General features: G+C 33.4%; 1 protein-coding gene across 8 annotated transcripts in view; it reads right to left on the reverse strand.

Annotated features, from left to right (window-relative positions):
- The window catches only part of LOC106087157 (rho-associated protein kinase 1), a 67,250-nt gene that overhangs the window by 28,490 nt on the left and 18,889 nt on the right, over window positions 1-19,871 (reverse strand). The gene's annotated exons all lie outside the window — the stretch shown is intronic.

Consider the following 19,871-nt stretch of genomic DNA (forward strand, 5'->3'; position numbering starts at 1 on the left):
AAAGCTTATATAAAAAGGAAAAAACTAGAATTTAATTAAATCTCATTTGTTCCAAAAAGTTATAGCACTTAAATTAAATGATCATTGATTGCTATAGTTATCTTGGGCACAATGGCAAAGCAGCAGAAGAATTTTTTTTACATCCCCGATGATAACGTCATGACGGAAAGGCTGAATGCCAACAGACATAGGGACGTGCGTATTACCCATTCTCAGCCAATTACACATTCGGTCAGCCCATGGAATTTTATCAATTTAGCGAGAACAAATAAATAAATCAGGAACCACAATATCATATGCACATGTACATTACAAATATGTGTATACAATTACAATCACATTAAGAAATCAATAACTAAAAACACAAGTCGTAAAATTTGTTTTATTATTATAAAAATATTTAACTGCTCTAAGAATTCAATGTCAGTTCAACAAATTTTAGTGCAAAAACGTTTTAAAATATTTATGAATTGACGTAGGTAAGTAATAATAGTCTATGAATTAACTTTGATATGATTCCATCCTAAAACTATTTAAATTGATTAAAACAAGTTTATAATCGTAAAGTTGGCAGGGGGGACAACACTTATTTTTAAAATTGGGCCCCTAAACATGAATATGCTATGATATGAACGAATAATCAAAAGGCTTTTCTAAGATTTGACATCTGAAGGCGGACGGTCCTTTGCTAGAGCTAGCAAAATATCGATAACACTATCGATATTATCTATATCTAACTTTCTGTCTGAATATCGATTGATATTTTGCCTATCGATAATATCGGCAAAGCAATTCGAAATTGAATGTATCATTAAAGATAAATTGCGCCTATAGAGGGCGCAATTTTCATCCGATTGGTCTGAAATTTTGTACAATGATTTCTCTCATGACTTCCAACTGACTTTATTAAATTTGGTTCTATTCGGTCTATGCATTAGCCTTGCTTCTATATAAAACGATGTCGTTTTCGTTTGAAATATAGGTAGTGGGAAACTAACGATAGTATCGATATATTTTATAAGAAATACCGAATTATCGATAGTTTCCCAGCTCTATTCCTTGTCCTTGCTAGGATTTTTTGTTTGCATATCAATATCGGTATAAAGTTATTTCGAGTTTACAGACAGGGAGCCCCACTCCAAAACCTACCAAACATATACAGAGAACGTCGAAATAAAATGTACAAAATCCATACTAAAATTTTTTTTTGGGGCCAAATATCTCAAACTTACTTGCATCGCTAAGCAGAATGGAACTTTTTTATTTCGCATAAACTATAAATTCCAAAATCTTACTGAAACTCTATTTCCACGCTCACTGTATATTGGAAATATATTTCGGAGTAAAGTACGAATATGATGTTAAAATTTGGTATTATCTCAAATAATACCAAATAACCCAAATTTACTTGCATCGCTAAACAGAATCGGACTTTTTTATTTCGCATAAACTACAAATGCCAAAATCTTACAGAAACTCTATTTCCACACTCACTCGCTATTGAAAGTGTATTTTGGAGTAAGTTACGAATATGATTTTAAAATTTAGCTTTATCTCAATTTTTACAATTTTTGGAACAATTTCAAAAAAAAAAAAATTAAAAATATTTTAGGAATAAAATTTTCATTCAAAATACAAAATTAAATAGTTAAAAAAGTAATTTTTGAAGTTTTTCTGTTGTTATTACTTGCATATGGTCTCAACAAAAGAAATGGTTGTATTGATTATTAATTTCACAAACTGTGTGGTTTCGCGATGTCAAGATATAGCCCACCTATTTCACCCCAATATTCAGAAACACAAGATTTCGCAAAGGTGGAAAGCGATTTAAGTGAATTTTTATTTGGTCCCCTATAGTTACCCAAGAATATGATTTAAATGTCATATTTTAATTTCTTATAATGCCAAATGACAATATGGAACTAGAATGAAACATATATGGAAGTAGAGTAAAAATGTTAAATTCAAAGTTGTTGGCCACAGTTGGAAGTCATAACAGAACTTCGCATGCAAAATTTCAGCCAAATAGGAAAACAAATTGCGGTTTCCAGCGGCTCAAGAAGTAAAATCGGGAGATTGGTTTATATGGGAGCTATATCAGGTTAAAGGTCGATTTGAACCGCACTTGGCACAGTTGATGGAAGTCATAACAGAACACTATGTGCAAAATTGTAGATGAATCGGACATAACTTGCGGCTTCCAGGGGCTCAAGAAGTCAAATCGGGAGATCGGTTTATATGGGAGCTATATCAAGTTAAAAGCCGATTTGAACCGCACTTGGCACTGTTGTTGGAAGTCATAACATAACACTATGTGCAAAATTGTAGCTAAATCGGACAAAAATTTCGGCTTCCAGGGGCTTAAGAAGTCAAATCGGGAGATCGGTTTATATGGGAGCTATATTAGGTTATCGGCCGATTTAAACCGTACTTGGCGCAGTTGTTGGAAGTCATAACAGAACACTATGTGAAAATTGAAGCTAAATCGAACCAAAGATTGCTGCTTCCAGAGGCTGAAGAAGACAAATCAGGAGATCGGTTTTTATGAAAGCTATATCAGGTTATAGACCGATTTGGGCCGTACTTGACACATGTTGTTGGAAGTCGTAACAGAACAGCGTAAGCAAAATTTCAGCCAAATCGGACAAAAATTGCGGCTTGTAAGGCCTCAAGAAGTTAAATCGGGAGATTGGTTTATATGGGAGTTATAGCAGGTTATAGACCGATTTTAACCGTACTTGGCAAAGTTCTTGGAAGTCATAACAAAATACTATGTGCAAAATTGTAGCTAAATCGGAAAAAATTGCGGCTTCCAGGGACGCGTTCAACCGCTATCGTGATTTCGACAGACGAATGAATTAAGTATGTAGTTAATTAATTGATATATAATTACACTTGTATAAAAAAGTTACCAGATGATAAAAAATTAGAAAAAGGTTGACACTTTATACCAGAAAAAATAGAATATAGAATGAAAAAAAAAATGTATGTTATATTTATGAAATTTTTTAGGAAATTTAAATTTTTTCATCGGAAAACATCATGGTGTCCTATTTTAAATAGTTAAATAAGTAAAAAATTAAAAAAAATAGAAAATAAATAAAAATAAAATAAAAAAAATAAAGAAAAAAATTAAAAAAATAAATAATAAGTAAAAAAATAATAATAAAAAAGAAAAATTAGAAAAACGAGTAAAAACGGCCGTGACGAATTTATACAATTTTATTATAACTCTACTATATCCATATTAATATCCCTATATGGGTTAATCTGGACGATATTTCGCTCATCTACCGAGAAACCTTATACAAGTCACAGATTTAAATTTCAGATTTTGATTTTGATGATGATGATGATTATGACAACTATTTCCAAATAGGGTCTAATGTGGGCAATACTCGGTTCGGATATGGGGTGGTCTAGCGTAACTCACTGTTCCAAGTTTCATCCAAGTCGGGTAATAAATGCGTTTTTTATATGCTTAAGACCCTAAATCGAGAAATCGGTCTATATGAAAGCTTTATCGTAATATGATCTGATCTTAGTCCAAATCACAATTGTAAATTTCAGCGAAATCGGGTCATAAATAAGAGTTTATGGGCTTAAGACCCTAAATCGGCAAACAGGTCTAAGATGTAGCTATATATAAATATGATTCGATATGTACCACATTAGGTTTCGATATTGGGGGACCTATTTTCACTCAACTTTTAAAATATCAACGAAATCGGACAAAATATATAACTATTATAGGCTAAAGATCCAAAAGCGGCAGATCGGTTTATATGGCAAATGCAAATTTACCCACGAACATTCCATTAAGGAAAAGGGGCAGAGCAAACTTTTCACATATCCAAGAGTGCTGTCCGATTCAAGTTTAAGCTCAATGAAAAGGGGCCTCCTATTTATAGCCGAATTCGACCGACTTGCCGCAGTGCGACACCTCTTTGGGAGAAATTTTTACATGGCTGTCATACCATTTTTTCAAACGACGTAGTTTCTCACAAATGTCGTCAGCATTAGGTAGGGATACCCACCGCTGAAAATTTTTTCTGATGTTTATAGCCATGATTAGAATTAATGCGCTATATGGCAGCTATATCTACATATTGTCATGCTCGGACCGGATATCGGGGGTCCTAGTGCAACTCACTGTTCCAACTTTCAATGTAATCGGACAAGAAATGCAACTTTTATGGTCTTAGGACCGTAAATCGGCAGGTCAAACCATATGGCATATAACCAAATATAGTCCGATTTGACCAATTCAAGAACTTAAAGAACTTTTACAGAGTGCACGAAACCCGTTTTAATGGTTCAATAATCTGTTTTCACCTTATAAAATTAGCTGATGAGCGGATTGAATTGGGGTTTTAGCCTGCGTGTTGAAGCAATACGAATCTGTACAAAGTTTTAACTTAATATTTCAATTTTGAAGTCTGTAGCGTGATTACAACAGACGGACGGACGAACAAAATTGCAAATTTTGCCCATGAAAATTCCCCTAAGGAACAGAGGCAAACTTCTCACATTTCAATGAGTGCAGTGCGATTCAAATTTAAGCTTAATGATAAGGGGTATGCTTTTTATAGCCGAGTCCGAACGGCGTGCCGCAATGCAACACCTCTATTAAAAGAAGATTTTACATGGCATTGTTACTCACAAATGTTGTTGATCTCGCCAGGATTCGAACCAGGCGTTCAGAATCATAGGCAGACATGCAAACCACTGAGCTACGGTGGCCTCCGGACGGTAGGACAGACATCGTTAAATCGTCTTAGAATTTTTCGACGACCAAGAATTCTTCGTAAGGCCAGAAATTGATATTTCGGTGTGTTGCAAACGGAATAACTATAGAGTATACCCCCCATTATCTTATGATGTTGAGAATAATAAAAAAATTATATATGTGTATAAATTTTCTGGCAAGAACATCGGAAACAAATTTCAATGGTGGTTATCCCCTTCTATTCCTGGCGACATATTTTAAGGTACTATACCATGTAAAATATTCTCCCCAAAGTGGTGTCGACTGCGTAGTGCCATTCATACTCGGTTATAAAAAAAACGGTCCCTTTATTGAGCTTAAATTTGAATCGTAGATCACTCATTGATATGTGTGAAGTTTGCCCCTATTCCTTAATGAAATGTTCATGGGCAAATTTGCTTGTATATCGAAGATAATACATTGAACCCGAAATTAAGGCAGCAGCAGATTATTATAAACTAATAAATATTGATGTATTTGTAATGTTACTGCTTCCTTATTTCTATTCACATCATATTGATCTGTTATTCCTTACGACTTTAAACGAATTAAAAAAAGTGTTCAATTTTCCTTTTAAATTTTTTGCCAAAATTAAATAAACAAATTCCAGATATCCACTCCAGGAATCAAATCATGTTGAAAGTAAAGCAGCCAATGACCGTGTCCCAGTTAATGATGCAGTCACCCAGTCAATCATACAGGCAAGCACCACCACCATCAAGACAGACATCATTAGCATCCGGTTCTCGGTTGCCTTTGGTTTGTATGGCTCCATTATGGATTATTCATATTAGCAATCCTCTTTAGCATAAATTCTCTTTGGTTTATTTCAATTGAAAAATTTTAAGAATCAAAATTTCTTCTTTGTTTTCTATTTTTGTGTAAACAAATCATACAACACCTTTCTCTGGCAAATTATCAACAAAATTATTATATTTTTACTATTCCACTGCACTTTGTTGTATTTATTTTCTTTGTTTTGTGTTCACAATTATCGACCGGCTCAATTTTGTTAATAAAAAGAAAATTATTTTGTTCGAACAACCACATGAAATATAAACACAAATTATAAGAAAACAATAACGTTGAAAAGTCCCAAAAACTTAAGTAAATATTTATTTGGATTTATGTACTTAAGTGCTTTTGTTCTTAGACGTACATTATCATGGTTAGTCATAACAACTTTTTTTTAGAAATCTTGGCCAAAATAAAATTAGATTTTTTTTTCAAATTTTTAAAGAAAGTTTCCATAAAAACAAATTTACATTTAAACAATTTAGGCATGATTTTAAGAAAAATAGAAATCGCATTCTAAGAGTCCCGTCAATGTCATTATGTTATACACGAACTGATCTTAAGGTTTATCGATCGGGACAATATAAGACTGAATTGAAAAGTATTTCCCATAACGATATTTCCTTGTAGATAACATTTCCTATAAAAATAAAATGTTGACGAAATTTTCAATAAAAATAAAATTTCTATAAAAATAAAATTACGACGAAATTTTCTACAAAAATAAATTTTCGACCAAATATTCTATAAAAATAAAATTTTGACAAAATTTTCTATTAAAATAAAATTTCGACGAAATCTTATAAAAAACAATTAATTTGTGTTTTTTTGTTTGTTCCGTATAGACTTAAAAACGGCTAAACCGATTACATATAATTTTTTAATATGGGAAGGGGGGGTGGTGTGGTGTGGTGTTTAGGGATAAGGGAGGGTCCCCTTATCCCTAAACACCACCCAAAATTAAAAGTGGCTCGATCGGGACAATATGGATATGAAATGAATGGTATTGGGGAGTATAATACAAATATGATATTAAAATTTGAGTCTCAGCACCCATCGAGCCGCCCCAACCCCAAAAACTCCCCCAAACAGACATATTGGACGTTCATGTCAATGTGGGGCTCGAATGAAAGGTATTCGGGAGTAGATTACGAATCTAGCATACAAAATCAGATCAAATATGGCTCAAAGTAAAGAGATTTGGGAGTGGAGCACGAATTTGGTATCCATATTTGAGTCGATATAACTGAGGTACCATTCCTCCCTTAAAAAGCACATATCATTGTCCTAATTTTCAAAAGCACCAGATCTCGGAGATTGGTAATGCAATTCGTTCGAAATATATTTTTGCACTCTTACAGTCCAAAACCCTCCAAAAGGATATATAGAACAATCACAAGAAAAAAAAACGAATTTGATTTCCAATTGAAGAGCCATGTGTTTGGTTGGCCGCCCTACCCCAAAATACCCCCCTCATAAGACGTATTTACCGACCATAGCGATATGTGACATATTCATTTTCGCGACAAAAACCATGGAGTCCACCCCACCCTCAAACAGAACTTATTTACCGATCACGCCCATTCGAGGCTTATATAAAATGTATTTGAGAGTAGAGCACAAAGCTTATATTTACTTTAAGGGCCAAGTGTCTGGGTGGCCATCCCATCCCCAAAATACCCCCTAAACCGGAAACATTTACCAATATGGTAAAGAAAGACCCTTTGGGAGTAGAGTAAAAATTTGCGCATGAACCGAGAAGGGGCAAACTTTTCACACATCAGTGAGTGCTTTCCGAATCGAGTTTAAACTCAAGGATAAGGGACCTTTGTCCGAGTCCAAACGGCGTACCGGTGTTCGACACCTCTATGGCGAGAATTTTTTACATGACTATACATGGCATGATACCTCGCAAATGTCGCCACCATTAAGGGAAGATAACCACCGCTATTAATTTTTTCCGAATTCTCGCCAGGATTCGAACGCAGGCGTTCAGCGTCATAGGCGGACATGGGCTACAGTGGCACGAATTCGATATCCACATTCATGACGAAGTATCCCCACCTTTAAAAGATATAAGAGAGTTAAAGAAGGCGCAGCGGAACGGGCCTGGTTCGGCTAGTTTTTCTACAAAAATAAAATTTCGACAAAATTTTCTATAAAATTAAAATTTCGACAAAATTTTCTATAAAAATAAAATTTGGATGAAATTTTCGAAAAAAATAAAACTTCGACAAAATTTTCTAAAAAAATAAAAGCGTTTTTAAACTTAACATAAAAAACAATTCTCGACGAAAAATCTGAACCGATTTTTATGAAATTCACCTTTAATGTCGGGAGTCATAAGAAAATCGTTCCTACCAAAAATCGGTTTACAAATTACCATATTATTGCAATATTACTGAACCGATTTCTTCCAATTTCAATAGTCTCTAGGCTGAAAAACACGCCCATACCAAATTTCGAGAAAATCGGTTAACAAATGACCATTTTATTGCAGTATTACTGCAAATCGGGCGAACACATATAAGGAAGCTATATCCAAATCTAAACCGATTTTTTTCAATTTCAATTGCCTTCGTCTCTAGGACGAAAGACACGCCCATACCAAATTTCATGACGAACAGATGAAAATTGCGACCTGTAGTTTGTACACAAATTAACATGGACAGACGGACATAGCTAAATCGAATCAGAAAATGATTCAGAGTCGATCGGTATACTTATCAATGGGTCTATCTCTCTTCCTTTTGGGTGTTACAAACTAATTCACTAAGTTAAAATACCCTGTACCACAGTAGTGGTGTAGGGTATACAAATCTAGGAAATTTTCATTAAAAAAGTCTGCGAAATTTTCTACAAAACAATCTACGAAATTCTCTAGTAAAAAATTCGAAGAAATTTTGCACAAAAATTTAAATTTTAAAACGTTATGATACCACAGCAGTCCATTATGGTACCACAGTAGCGACAGACCAAGGCTTCTGGTGGGAATCGAACCCACGACCCTTCCTCCTGGGTTTTTTCTATCAATTTCAATCAATCAATTTAAATTCCCCTTTCATTAGACCATTTATATAACGTGGAATATTTTCATTTCAAAAATAATAATGATTTTCCCGATTCCTGATTTTTTTCTTAAAATTAAACATTACAGTTAAATTTTATTTTAAAATGTATTTTTAAATTTTGTACAAACGAGGGTAATATGGAAATTTTGGTTCATTAAAAAAAAGAAAACTTTTAAGAAATTTTCTATAAGTTTTACAACCTTTCTATTTTATGTTCTTTTTGTTAATAACCATAATTTCCATACAACCCTCGCTTGCTCGCTAAAAGCTGTTACCATTTGTACAAAATTTATTTTTGTACAAAATTTAATAACACATTTTTAAATAAACATTAAAATCTCCGATGGCGTTTCACTCGGTGGTCTGTGCCATTAGCGTTTTGTCAACACTATAAAACTGTTAGTCCGTCGATAGCAATGCAAACACAACAACCACATCGAAAATAAAAAGACAAAATTCACAACCCAAAACGAAGAGCCAAGAAAAATGACGTGGACGGAAGTGATGAATATATTCGCACGGGTTTTTGTAGTATGTGCCATTCTAGACGGACAAGAAAAACATTTCGAACATTTTAATGAAAATCAAAAGAAATTTTATCGAAATGAAAAACGCGTCATCAAAACAAAAACCGTTACCATTTAACAGCTACCGGAGGGGGGCAAATGAAAAGCACTGAGTGACCATTTTATGGCATAAGGCATTGAAATTATACGCGACCTGGGCTGTGTTTTAGTAGCAGATGTTTTGTGGATATGAATTTGCAAAGTGATTTTTTTTTTTTTTTTGAAGTGAGGAAAATTTGAAAATAAAAAGTTTATATTATTACAACAATAAGCATAAGAACAAGGTAATTAAAATAACTACGACGTGGAGGAATGTAAAATGAGGAGGCAGTAAGGTTGTAAGAAGGAGATGCAATAATAGCAGATGTTCTAATGTTTTCCCTTTGGCGCTGAGGACGAAGGGTAAAATATGTGGATCTAGATTTCATGGTTTTGGAATTTTGATATTTTTAAAATTGTTTTTCTTTCGTTTTACATATTTGTATTTATTCAAAAGTTCTACTTTTTGAATGATGTAAAAGTATAATTTTTATACTCTCCACTATAGAATGGGGGTATACTTATTTCGTCATTCCGTTTCGTGATCGTCATGACATTTTAAGTCAATCTAGCCAAGTCCGTCCGTCTGTCCGTCCATCCGTCTGCCGAAAGCACGCTAACTTTCGAAGGAGTAAAGCTAGACCCTTGAAATTTTGCACAAATAATTATTATTGTATTAGTGTAGGTTGGGATTGTAAATGGACCATATCGGTCCATGTTTTGATATAGCTGCCATATTAAGCGATCTTGGGTCTTGATTTTTTCATCGATTCTTATCCGATTTCGCTGAAATTTTACACGTGGTGTTTTGCTATCACTTCCAACAACTGTGATAAGTATTGTCTAAATCAGTCCATGACCTGTAATTGCTGCCATATGAACCGACCTTGGGTCTTGACTTCTTGAGCTTCTGTAGGGCGCAATTCTTACCCGATTTGGCTGAAATTTTGCACATAACGGTAAGGAATGACTTCTAACAACTGTGCCAAGTATTGTCTAAATCAGTCCATAACCTCATATAGGCGCCATATTAACCGATCTCCCGATTAGACTTCTTGGTATACTACAGGGCGTAACTCCAATTTAGTTAAAATTTTACATATATCGTTTTGGTATGACTTTCAAGAACTGTGCCAAGTATTGTCTAAATCAGTCCATAACCTCATATAGGCGCCATATAAACCGATCTCCCGATTAGACTTCTTGGTCTACTACAGGGCGTAACTCTTTCCCATATATCGTTTTGGTATGACTTTCATGGTCCAAATCGGCTGCCATATAAACGGATCTCCCAATTTGACACTCTGAGCCACTGGAGGGCAAAATTTTTACTCAATTTGTCTGAAATTTCGGAGGTGGTATTTTTCTTTGACTTCTAACAGCCATGACAAGTATGGTCCATATCGGTCAATAACTTGGTGTAGGTCGTATTCAATTCAAAGAACTTGACGAATGCAATCCATGGTGGACGCCGAACTTAACACGCTTTTACTTGTTTATAATATTTTTTTAAATTATTTCTTAAATTTTTTAATTTTGTTGTTAACTTTTAAATTTCTTAAATTTTTTATTTTTGTATTTTTAACCATTACATTTTTTTTTTTGTATTTTTATTCATTCTAATATTTTTGTATTTATTTAATCATTTTAATATATTTTATTGTATTTTTTGTATTTGTTTAATCATTATATAATTAAATTTTTATTTTAACTTTTTTTTTAATTTTGCTAGAATGTTTAATTTTTTTTTACAATTGTTTTCAAATATTGTTATTTATTTAAATTATCCTAAATACTACAATATTATGTAGAAAAATAGCATTGCTACTAAAGTTATCAGCTAATATTTAAATTTTCATTTTTATTTTTGTGCTTTTAAATTTTTGTACTTTTTTTAGTATTTTTTTATTTTTAAATTATTTTTATTTTTCCATATGTTTTAATATTTTTTTTTATTTAATTGTTTTATCATTTAATTTTCTTTTGTTTAAATTTTGCTAATTTTAATTTTAATTTTGCTAATTTTAATTTTAATTTTGCTAATTTTAATTTTAATTTTAATTTTGTTTTTTTTTTTCGTTTAATTTTTTGTTAAATTTTTGTTATTTTTTGCTTTTAAATTCTTTATAAATTTATAAAAATAAATTATAAATTCTTTTTATTAAAAAATACCATGTTAATATCAAAGCTTTAAAGAATTTACATTTATGCATATAACATTTTTTAAAAATCAGAATGGAAATTGTATTTAAGTCGTTAATTTTTTTTTATGTTTTTTTAAAATTTTATTCCTTTCGGCTATTTGCCGTAAGATATGATATAACAGAAAATATTAAATAATCTCAAAGCTACAATAATTCTTTTCATAGACAATAAAAAATTAAGATTTTTAAAAATAGAATTGGTTTACCACAAACATATGCCACTTTTATTAGACTTTATCGAACTGGATAAAGAAACGTGACTTGAATGAAAATGAATTCATTTGAAAAGAGAGTGTGAATGAACCATAAATGTATGTATATATGGACAAAAAATTAACAATGGTCTCCATTTATTTGGCGAATGTCAAAATATTGTTCAAAACTGTTTATATTTATGAGGTAATTGCGTGAGGAAATAGTCTCGAATCAAACAAATGAACTAAGCCGAAATATATGAAACCAATATTTGTGAATAAACAACTAAAGATTAGAGCAAAAAATGTAAAAGGTATTACAATGCACAGAACTTCCTCTAACAAAGATCAAAAGGAGCAAAGAGCGAATTTAAAATTATTTTCTCCTTGTGGACTCGGTGGACGAATTTGAAAGAAAAAAATAATCCTTTGGACAATGTTTGCAAGAAATTGTCTATGAAGATAAAATTTTTTAAGAAATGTTCCCAAAAGACATGTTTTCGAAGAAATTTCTTTCAACAACATTTTTAAGATGGTTTGTTCGAAGAAAAAATATGAAAATATTTTTTTAAAAAAACCAAAAATTTAAGAGATTTTTCTAAACATTTTAAGAGATTTTTTCGAAAAATTTTCACTTTAGTTGCAATAAAGTTTACGTCTTCTACGCACTGAGGAAATTCTGGAACGGCCGCCAACTAGATAGCGTCATGATGTTCGAACTTCAAACGGACTGGTGGAATGTTGGACCGGTGTGACCAAGACCACAAGGATTTACCTTAAAATGATGATACAGGTATGCTTGAAAGATTGGGAGTAAAATTTTGTTTCCTGTCGGCAAAATTTATTCTAAGCAATTTCCTTAAAAAAAAATCAAGGAAACCGTATTTAAAGACGAAAGGAAGACAGAATTTCTATGAATTTTTTTGGAGACAAAATTAATGATAAATATCTAAAAACAAAAAAATTAAAAAAAAAATGTCTATACATAAAATTTTAAGAAATTTTGTCTAAAGTCGAAAATTTTAAATGTTCTCTAAAGACAAAATTTTTAACATTTTCTCTCTAAAGAAAAAAAGTATAAGAATGTTTTCCCTAAAGCAACATTTCTAAAAAAATCCATAAAAAAATGTCCGTAATAACCGAATTTCTAAGAAATTTTTTTCCCGTATAAAATTTTTCTAAGAAACTTTCCCAAATACAAAATTTTTAAGAAATTTTCTCTTAAAGCTTTCAACATATATTGGCCCTCTTTCCGTTTTACCTTACAAAATAACATCATAATGAAGCACATCATTTCATATTCTACATCACCCCTGTCAGTAATTTGAAACTCCCAAGTGTTCACTAAATTGACTTGACTTACTTCCAATTTTATTATCTTAACAACAACAATAGTAGTTTTTTCTCGACTTCAGGCAATTTGTGTTAGCGGCGTAGAATAGACAGTATGACTACTGTTTATAACTATTTAAATTATTCAAATAATGTAAATATTTACTTAAAAGTGACAACGAAAAGCACTTGGCACTCGACCAACTTCATCATTATTATGGCGATTACTCATCATAATCCAAACTAAAATCCAAAACCATCATTGGTATAGCAACGAGGTAGCATAGCTGTAGTGCGAGCAGCGTGTTAGCTGTACCACAGCACCACTATCTAGTTGATGGATGGAAAAATATTTGAATAATTAAAATATATTTCGCTCATTAACGAGCTGTATAACTCTCTGAGCTTTTCTTCTGGTTTCAAAATATATGTATTTTTTTTGTAAGCTTTACATAATTGATAAAATGCTAATGCAAAGTTTACGTAAGGGCAGCTGGCAGTGCAAAGTAAACAAAGAATATGAAATTTAGAAATTACCACTATGGATTGCACAACAGCAAAACTAAAAATATATAAAAAAACTATAGGAAACTTAAAAACTAGAAGGATAGGATGATGATATCTTGTACTGTGTCTCTAACTGAAAATTTCAGACCAGGCCCTTAACATTTGATATCATATCCACTAAATACTTTGCCGAATGTATTAAGCAGCATTATACGAGAATCTTATTCTAAAACATACGCAATCCCCGTAGATAAATTTCAAATAAAATGCTGATAGATTTACATACAAAGCCTTTACAGAAATTGGCAAGCAATGGAAATGGGTTAGTAACAAAATCGAAATGTGTTGTTAAACAAGTCTGGAGTTTTTCCATGAAATAATTGATAATGAGAGGCTTTATAGTCCGCATTTGGGTGAAACATTGCCCTTGTTTATTCGAATCACTTCAAAACCCCTATTTGCTTACATAAAGACAAATCGAAATTTCGATTTGCTGATTCAATAACAATTGTAGCTTTTAAGTAGGTAGGTTCCAGTATATAGTACAAAAAACACATCAAGATCACAGGAGAAAAAGGAGATGTACAAGAAACGAAAAGCTACAAATAAAGTTTAGACAATAAACCGAACAAATTGCGCCCGAGCAGGGACCCAACTTGAAAATGTTATGTGCAAATTCTGTCTATCTATCAACGAGGTTGTCAGATTTGTCCTTCGTCTTCATGGTTTTTCGAATTTTAAACGAACTGATAGAACTTATCGATGAATGGGAGTTAATAAAATGAGAAAATCTCTGGCTACCCATTGCTGTCCGATTCAAGTTTAAGCCCAAACTCCATTTCAAAGTCGAACGGCGTACCACAGTGCGGCACCTCTTTGTGGAGAAGTTTTTACATGGCCAAGTTCGTCACAAATGTCGCCCAATCCCATGGTAGCCGGTTGTACGTACTGGATTGACCCGAAAGAATCCTTCATAGGCAAGGGTTGTTGCCGGCTTTGCAACACACAGCTACAACAACTACAACAAATGTCAGCATTAGGAGGGGATAACCACCGCTGAAAATTTTCTGATGTTCTCGCCAGTATTCGAGCCCATGACGCGTTCAGCATCATAGGCGAACATGCTAACCTCTGCGCTACGGTGCTCTCTGGTCGATATCTAACAAATTCCTCTTTTCAATCCCTTCCTCTTTTTAATCCTGTCTCATTCTCAAGCTTTAGAGAGAATGCTGTCTCATACTCCATAATATTGGGGAAGATCAATGAACGATCTGCACAAGTTTATGGAGGAATTTCCTTCATCAGCAGCTCATCCAGCGAAAATAATATCATACAGTTTCTTTAGTCGTTTTCCGCACTTTTTGATATCAATAACTCTGCGTAGAGTTGCCGCATTATGGTCTGTTAGTAAATGCTAATACTGCTCTCTCACGCATGATTTGTAACATACCCGGATAGCGAATATATTTAGGTAAAAAGTAGTTTAACAACATCACAGAAAAGCGCAGGAAAAAGAAGATATGCAAGGATTTTTCTACAGAGTGAAACATAACACCCAAAAAATGGCGCCCGAGCTGGGACACGAATTGAACAGGCACTTAAGAAGTTCTGAGACTTATGATTTCAGAATTCTAAACAAACTAATGGGCCATATACTTGATTTCGAATTAAAAAAAACGAAACAATTTTCGGTTATACGTAACGGCTGAAGGATCCTTGGCAATGTTCGTCTGTCCGTGTTTTCATTACGTATTGTTTGTTTATTTGTCGCATGGTTTCTTGGACAAATCTTTTAGAGTTTGTCGTAGATTCCGATTTTAATAAAAGCTTTGTCGATAAAAAAAAATTGGCTGAACAATATATCAGGTGTAGTTTCAGGTTTTTTGGTCCACCAAGAAGTTCTGAGACTGCCGCCAAGGAGGCAACATCAGGTTTTTCAATCGTCCTCATGATTTCAGAATTCTAAACAAACCGATGGGCCATATTGTTGATTTCGAATTAAAAAAACCATACAATTTTCAGTTATACGTAGCGGCTGAAGGATCCTTGGCAATTTACGTTTGTCCATGTTTTCATTACGTATTGTTTGTCCATTTGTCGCTTTCTGTCGCAGAATTTCTTAGACAAATATTTTAGAGTTCGTCGTAGGTTCCGATTTTATTAAAAGCTTTATCGATAAATAAAAATTGGCCGAACCTTCGCTTGCTGAACCATTTCAGGTGTATTTTCAGGTTTTTTTGGTCCACCATCATGGCGTTTGGCAACGCTACCAGTATCGTTATAACGATTTATGGTGAGATACGCAAACAATTTGATCACTATTTTTCATTTTAAGTTTGGGTTTACAACCCAGGGACTGAGAACTTAATAACATTTGTATTAGCTATCATGTATTTTAATTTTTATTTTTCACACAGGAAGCCTAAAAGTATCAAGGGGCCCGTACCATAATGTCTCCTTTCTTGTGTATCGGACATAATATACAGAGATTCCAATCATGAGTATGCGCTCTTCTGGCAAAATTTTGAGCTGCATATGCATATGCATCGCATGGTGTTATCACCGCTCTTAAATAGTTCACCTGACAACCCATCAGCTGTCCTACTGCTACGCTGAGCTCATTTCGACTAGCCGGTATACATTTTAACCCGTCATCAGCGATTAGCCATGTGAAAAGATGACCATACTACTACTAAATTTTCCCATGAACATTTTATTAAGGAACAAGGAATACGTCTCTCATATCAATGAATGCAGACTAAGCTCAATGATAAGAGGACTCCCTTTATATACCGATCCCGAACAGCGAGTTGTATAGCGACACCACTTGGTATAGAAGTTTTAACATGACAAATGTAACCAGCATTAGTAAGGGGATAACCATCGCTGAAATTTTTTTTTTGATTTTCAGAGCTGGATTTGAACCAAGGCGTTCGGCGTCATAGGCGGACATGCTTTGCGCCACCGTGGCCTCCGAAGAGATGAGCATATATCCAATAAATTCGCACATATTGGGTATTTACCCGATAAATTCCCGATTAATAATAATTTATTAACTACATGTCAATCTCTAGTCTGTGGTATCCTTGTTACCGTCACTATCAGTGTAAAACAGCTGGGAAAATGCTTCTTCTTAGGCACACATTTGTTTCTGAGACAACGAAGGAAAATGTACCTGTACCAGGGCCATCTATTGATATTCAATTCTTTGGTAAAATTTCCTCACTAAATTTCTGTATCTGTTACTATTTCCCTCTATTTCTTCTTTTTATCACTTGATTTGTTTTTCAACTTTTCAAAATCATCTATTTTTTCTTCACAAAATCAGCTGATTTGGATTGAGTACCAGGGTTTCCAGAGTTTTTCCATCCCTTGTCTCCTAATTTCAAACACCTTGTCCCCAACAATCCCCAATTACAAGTAAAAATCCCAAACAATTTTGAAAGGCTTTAAAAAATCGAATTTATTTCTGGACCAAAATATTTTTACTGGCGGTCAAACCGAATAAGGATGTGTGTCACGTGAAGGATATACAATTTTTTAAGTTATAAAACATGGATAGCTTTATAGGTTCCGTTCCAGTACATGCTTATGTAGAACATTTGTTGTCAGGATTGCCATGATATGTTCTTCACAAATAAGTGTGGCCACTCTATTGTAAATGGTAAAATAAAATTAAAACCAATTGTTTATGATATTGCGTTTACAAATCTTAATAAATTTTACTAGGGTGCTATGGGCACACATATTTTGTAATTTTAGTTGTACATTTTACAAATATTTGCACTTTTTTCCTCGTATTGTTTTGACAGTCAGGTGTTGGCAAATGGCTTTAGCATCTAATGGAAAACAAACAGACTTGCCCTGGAAACATTTTTTGCGTTTTTTGCCCTTCACGGTTTGTCTATCCGTACTTAAATTAAACACAGCATATATTTTATTGGTACAGCTGCTGTGTTTTGTATTATCCAATGCAAGTCATATGTTCTGAATAGAATTTTAGTGCAAAGTTGTCCAGGATAATTATCGATATCATTCGATTACAGATAATAATAAGCAGTTAATCGTAATTTGCACTGTAAAATACCGAAATAAAACACAGCAAGTATAACTTGGTAAAAAGAGTACCGATACATGTTATTTAAATGTTTATAAAAAATTACTTAAAAAAATAGTAAAGTTTTCAACAGAAAATTCCTCCTCAAAAAATACCCAATTATTGCTCTGAATCCCCATCAAATTCCCAAGTCTAAAATTTAGTCCGCATTTGCGAAAATAAATATCTATTTGGGGAGAAATCCCCAATAATGGCAACACTGTTGCCAGCAACACACTCATTCGCATAGCAACACTGTTGCCAGCAACACACTTATTCGCATGCCATTTTGAATAGAAAATTCCTCGCCAAAAAATCCCTAATTTTTGCTCTGAATCCCCAGTCCAAGATTTAGTCCTTATTTCGAAAATAAATCCCCAATTTGGGGAGAAATCCCCAATACTGACAACACTCTCGAGTACCTCTCATTCGCATGGCGCGTTGCTGCAGGGGTGTGCTGATTGCAGGGTTGCCATGTACGCCAAATTTTGTCTTTAGTTACAGGGGAGGATTTTAAGCCTCAAGTACGACTAAGAAACTCCGATATTTCTTTTACTTCTCTTCTTTAGCAATCTGGGTATTATCGAATTCAAATAAAACAACTTCTGCAAAATCCCCAAAATTTCAAATACTCGTTACAAAATTTGATATTCATTTCGCATCTCATTTGGACTAACGCTGATTTTCAATTTAATTTTTTATGCAATGTGTTTTTACAAACATTTTTAACTCAAATGTGACAATTTAGTTAATTAAAATTTTTCTACAGTACACTTTGAAATGTTGTGAACGACAGCAGACGCACAACACTTTTAGGGACATGTCATACAATATGGTCATTCAGTTGGTCGCTCCGTCTGTCTGTTGGCTGTTTGATCATCGGTCATCTGTGTTGTTGCTCTACCTTCGTTCCAGTTCATTTGAATCGTGCGTGCAAACGACGAGCGAATGTTTACTTAAAGAGGTATCGAGACGATCGACCGACATGCGACAGATTGTAAATGTATTGCTTTTTCCCCCTTCCCTGCCTGCCCCATTCCCTTTTCGAGAAAAAAAAAAACAAATAATGGACAATTAAGTAATTTCGTGATCTCAAGAATATAAAACAGTCTAATGTCGGCAGGCCTAACGACAAACGGCGTTAGCCCGACTAAGATTACCCATAAAAAAAAATACTAATGGAGTTTTCGTCAATCGTTTGTGCGCAGTCGTGGCTAAATTCAAACTCAAAACTAATGAGCCGCCGCGCATGGAAAATCAAAACGATTTAAAAACGGAAAATTCTTAAAATGCCAACGTGTACGACATAGAGCGCATTTTAATTAAAACCGAATTGAAAATTGAAATGTTCTTCTGCTTCGAATAAAATTCAAAAATCATAGAATAGATTTTGGATTGACGATTGGTCAGCTATCGACTTAACAAGACATGATTCCAAGCAAGAGTTAGTGGGGGTGGAAGAGGGATTTCAATTTCTAATTAAAAAGTGTGACCAAAAAATCAATCATCACCACCAAATCATTATTTACTGATTTATTGTGGGTTATCCAATTTGGGGCGGGAAAAAGGCTAAAGGCGCCGTTAACGACTTGCCATGCAGGCACGTACTAACCAACCATACCAAATACATTCTATTTCCAGAGTAATTGAAATAAAATAATTTTAACAGTTGACTCTAGAGTGTATTTTGTATTACAAATAAAGGGTGAGCCAAAACAGATCATACACTAAGAAAAATAAAGTATTACAAAAAAAATTTAAAAAGATAAAAAATTAGGATAGGTCTTTGACCGAACTACAGCACACATGATCGAGCAGCCTATGGCATAGAATATATTATATCTATATCAGTAAAAACAGAAAAAATGTTTTCTATGACAACAAAAAATCTGCTAAAAAGTAAAAGGTAATAAACTGTGATTTGAAGGCAATCACTTTCTGCTGTTTTGAAATGGCAAAAGTCGATAATATTTACTACGACATCCAACAAATTACTCCTGCCAAATCTTAAATCATTTATTTTACTTATTAAAGTAAAATTAATAGAAGAAAATTTTATGAAAATTACCTAGTCGAGCACAAGAAATTTCTGGATAGGTATACATTGCCATTGCATGCTTTTCAACTAAAAACATACCTCTATTGTGAATGTTAGAGTAAAGATTAAACCATCTGTTTTACAGTAATACCTCGATTTACTTCATAATTGGTTTCGATCGCAACGTAAATGGAAACGATATTAATGGAAATTTAAATAGCTCGTATGTCAACAACAGAAACAGATTTATTTCTCAAGTGA

This window comes from Stomoxys calcitrans, chromosome 4 (assembly GCF_963082655.1).
Source record: "Stomoxys calcitrans chromosome 4, idStoCalc2.1, whole genome shotgun sequence".
NCBI lineage: Eukaryota > Metazoa > Arthropoda > Insecta > Diptera > Muscidae > Stomoxys > Stomoxys calcitrans.